Raw genomic sequence first — 4785 nt, 5'->3', positions numbered from 1 at the left:
CAGAGAACAATCCAGTGGCGTCTAGTACCTTTGCGGTGTTGTAAGACCACCACCCCTGGCTAGTCTGAACACTTCCGTCCCCCTAAAGTAAAACCCCATGCCCGTGAAGAGGTTGGTGTCCATTCTCACCACTGCAGGCCCTGATGACCACTAATCTGCTTTCTATCTCTATGGGTCTGCCCATTCTGGGCATTTCACGTAAACAGAATCATACAGCGTGTGGCCTTTTGTGACTGGCTTCCTTCACTCAGCATCATATTTTCCCCGCACATCAGTACTTCGTTGCTATTTATAGATGGATAACAGTCTCGTCTATGGATAGACCACATTTCGTTTATCAGTTCATCTGTTGATGGGCATTTGAGCTGTTTCTACCTTTTGGCTGTTGTGAATGGTGCTGATAAATAAATGTAGATTGTTTATTTATTTTATTGAGATATAAGTGACATAAGATATGAAAATCTGGAAGGCTTCACAAATTTAGGTGTTCTCCTTGGGCAGGGGCCATGCTAATCTTTGTAGCCTTCCGATTTTCATCTGTGTCCTGCCAAAGTGAGGACTCACTGAGCTTAAAAGGAAATTACTGTAAAAGGGACATCTCTATTTCTCTAATAGACCAGCCAAATACATACATAAGTATTAGGCGTACAAATTACACCTGCATAGCACAGACAATCATCCCGCACACTTCCAGATAGAGCCATAATAAGTGTGACTGGATACTGCATGTGGTCGGGGCCATGAGCTTGACACCTGGCTTCGCCATCTGTGTGATTCCAGGTCAATGTTCCTGTCCTCTCCCAGCCTTAGTTTCTTCTTTGGTAAAAAGGTGACACTCACAAGTGCTTCCTCCTGCAGTTGCCAGGAGAATTAAAATCATGGCTACATTGCTCAGCACCCCCAGGTACACAGGAGGTGCTCAATACGTGAAAGCTGGTAGGTAGGAACACGGTTCTAAACACGGTGGCAGTAACAGTACTGGTAGCTAACAAAGCAAGTGTTTGCTCCGTGCCAGGAGCTAGGCCTGCGTTACCACACATAGTGCCTACGATGGTCTATGAGATAAATATGATTTACAGCCCACCTCTCCATCTTGTAGGTCAGAAAATAGGCAGAGAGAGATGGTGCCAGTAGTTGAAGGTCACACAACTAAAGACTGGAGATCTGGGAAAGTTAAAGGACAATGTGAGAAGTGACCAGGAGTCCACTGGAATGTCAGGGCTGTCTCCAGGGAGAAGGGATTAACTGTAAAATCAGTGCCTGGGCCCTCCACCTGGCAAATCACAGCAAACCTGGCCTGGGGGTTCCCTCCCCGTTCGATTCCTCCTGGCTGCTGTCTCTTTAGGGAGCAGGTCCTTCTCAGGTCTGCCAAGGCCAGGCTCCCTGAGAGCCTGCCCTAGGACTTCTAGGTGACTCATCTGCCTTGGTTAATGGGCTTTCCTGCCCTCCCTATACCCTGTCATCCCCCAGTGTTCCCCAAACCGCCCCTTTGCTCTGCACTCTCTCCCCTGTACCACCCTGTGTCTGAGCTCTTGACGCCGGCACGCTGCTTCTTACTAATTATCCACCTCAGGTGCAAAACTTAGCACCTTGCAAGTTCACATGCACCCTTTATACTTTCATTGTCAGAGATGTGCATGATCTACAGTGGCAATCTGGATGGGGAATCCCGTCCCAAGCAAAGGTGACACTAGCATTGCGGTTGTATCAGTTTCCTGGGGCTGCCGTGACATATCGACCCAAACTGGTGGCTGAACAAATGTGTCCTCCCACAGATCTGGAGCCCAGCAGCCCGAAGTGAAGGTGTCAGCAGGGCCACTCTCCCTCCTTTTGGTGGAGGACTCTTTCCTGCCTCCTCCAGCTCTGGTGGCAGCAGGTGTTCCTTGACTTGTGGCTGCTTTGCTCTAATCTCTGCCTGTGTTCACGCAGCCTCTCACTGTGTGTCCCTGTGTGTCCCTTTCGACCAAAGAACACTTTGTCATTGGGCCCACCCTAATCCAGGGTGATCACCTGAATCCTGACCTTACTTATCCCTGCAAAGACGCTATTTCCTAACAAAGTCATATGCCGAGACCCCGAGTAGACATGGATTTAGGGGGGAAACTCTATTCGGACCACTAGCAAGATCTTCACATAGAAGATGTGCCTGATGGGGCACCTGGGTGGCTCAGTCGATTAAGCATCTGCCTTCAGCTCAGGGTCCTGGGATTAAGCCCCATGTGGGGCTCCCTGCTCATCAGGGAGTCTGCTTCTCCTTCTGCCCCTCCCCCTGGCTTGTGCATGCTTTCTCTTTCAAATAAATAAATAAAAATCTTAAAAACAAAACAGAAGGGGATCCCTGGGTGGCTCAGCGGTTTAGCGCCTGCCTTGGTCAAGGGCGTGATCCTGGATTCCCGGGGTCTCAAGTTGGGCTCCCTGCATGGAGCCTGCTTCTCCCTCTGCTTGTGTCTTGCCTCTCTCTCTCTCTCTCTGTATCTCTCATGAATAAATAAATAAAATCTTTAAAAAATAAAAAAATAAAAGCAAAACAGAAGATGTGCCTGATAGTCTTCGTGACAGGTTTATTGAGCCCAGTGGGTACAAACATGAAAGGGTTGAATTTTCCTCCAAGGACAGTAACCAGCCCTATATTCTTACAAATCTTCCTTTCCTGGCCCTTAGTGGCCTCATGGCAGAGCCTACAGCTTTCTGGCAAATTTCCTGTCTTTATCAGGCCAGTCCAGTTCAGATCAGCTTAAAACATTCCAGGACCTTCCAGCTCAGCTTTACCCCAGGGCCTGAGAGACCTGGTATGGATATGGCCTCACCCTGGCTCCTTCCTAAGGCTTCTTTATGTTTCTGGTTCCCAAAGTGCACCAAAGAGATGATTCCATGGATGACCAGGTTTGGCCAGTGTACGTTAAACCAAGCTACCCAGATGTGTTTACTTTAGACTCAGTGGAGTGTGGATGCAGATCCAAGAGCTGGTGGTCTCCAAGCCTGTTCAGTCCAGGAAACGATTTTTCCACAGAACATGCTTCTACCCTGGTGTTCCCCGGAGCACACTCTGGGAAGTACTAGACTACATAAAATACTGTAAGATACAAAATCTATCCACAACTGTTATGCATTCAGAGCCATAGAAGATGAGTTTTGAGTAAATACACCAGCTCAGGAACAATTTTGCGATTTATTCAGAAAATTGGCTTCCGGATCACTGTGGACAAGACCCAACTTGGCCAGAAGATGCAATCCCTCAGCAGAGCCACACGGACAGTTCAGCTGGCCAAGTTTTATTCTCAGAAAGGATCAGAGACGAAAATGCTCTGATTTCCCTAAAGCCCGGTTTCGGCAGCCAGGAGGGTGGAACTCTCATATCAAAAAGCAAGTGGTTTCAAGAAAAATTTCCATTAGAGTGTAGTTCTCTAATGTATGCAATTATGTTATGCAAATTCAACTATAGGCACTCAGCAGAATAGTAAAAATAACAATAACATAATAATGAGAGAAAAGACGGGATAAATGAACTTAAGCGCCAGGTAGCTTTCACCTGCCATTCTTCTCACGGCGTGGAACTGGGCCCCGTTCAGTAAGCCTCGGCTCCTGAGCGCCTCTCTGCCCCCAGCAGGAGTCCAGTGCTTAAATATCTACTGTTTTCATGCAACATGGCCTCAAATAGCTGGCCAATTTCTTCATCTGGTGCTCAACTGAACAATCAGACAACCTTCCCCTACATCCCCGCAACCTGGCTGCGCTGGACTGATGGAGAAAACACACCAGCCTCCAATTTAATGCCTCTCCAAGGGTCTTCACAGGTCATTTCTCACCTTAGGCATGTGTGTTCCTCCCAGGAGCTGCACTGACTATAGAGCTGCCCCTGCCACATCAGAGATGACTCCCCCAGAGTCTTAGAACGGCAGAGAATCTGGTTTTGCCCATACTGTCAAGGCAAATATTTTCTGAAAGCCAGGACTAACCAGACAACTGCGTTCACTAGGGCCCACCAAAGAAAGTCCATTAACCCATGCTACACCCCGCTTTCCATTCCCTTGACACCCACTCCCCTGCAAAAATAAACAAAAAAAAACCTGAACCCTAAAGAAAACATTTATTTATTTATTCATTCATTCATTCATTCATTTCTTTATGATTTTACTTATTTATTCATGAGGGACACACAGAGAGAGGCAGAGACATAGGCAGAGGGAGAAGCAAGTTCCCCGCAGGAAGCCCAATGTGGGACTTGATCCCAGGACCCCAGGATCACGACCTGAGCTGAAGGCAGACACTCAACTACTGAGCCCCCCAGGTGCCCCAAAAACATTTTTAAAAAGGTTTTATTTACTTATTTGAGAAATAAAGAGGGAAAGAAGGAGAACACACAAGTGGGGAAAAGAGGAGGGGCAGAAGGAGAGGGAGAAGCAGACTCCTCCCTGAGCAGGGAGCCTGACTCGGAACTCGATCCCAGGACCCAGGACCCAGGACCCTGGGATCATGATGTGAGCTGAAGGCAGACTCTTAACTGACTGAGCCGCCCAGGTGCCCCAGACAACATTTTCATTTTTAAAATCTGATTGAGCTGCCTGAATGAGGTAGCTCTATAATCCTCAGTAGATAGTAAGGATCACTTTATCCCCTTAGCCAACAGCCCACCAAAGTTTGGGGCTTGGGGTTCAGAGATCCAGAAGGCTCAGCAGCCTGGGAACACAGAGCCAGTTCCTGCTCTCTCAGCTTTGCCCTCCCTGCATACAAACCCCACTGCCCACAGAATGATGTCCAAACTCAGGGATCTCTGCCTGCTGGACC

The 4785-nt window shown here is 48.0% G+C and overlaps 1 non-coding gene across 1 annotated transcript; it reads right to left on the bottom strand.

Annotated features, from left to right (window-relative positions):
- Positions 1-456: 456 nt before the first annotated feature.
- On the bottom strand, positions 457-560 carry LOC129508444 (U6 spliceosomal RNA). The gene has a single exon (XR_008664182.1). It is a non-coding gene; the product is annotated as a U6 spliceosomal RNA (small nuclear RNA).
- Positions 561-4785: the final 4225 nt, after the last annotated feature.

Source organism: Nyctereutes procyonoides, unplaced genomic scaffold, assembly GCF_905146905.1.
Source record: "Nyctereutes procyonoides isolate TBG_1078 unplaced genomic scaffold, NYPRO_anot_genome, whole genome shotgun sequence".
NCBI classification, from domain to species: domain Eukaryota; kingdom Metazoa; phylum Chordata; class Mammalia; order Carnivora; family Canidae; genus Nyctereutes; species Nyctereutes procyonoides.
This window is presented reverse-complemented; position numbering and strand designations above follow the sequence as displayed.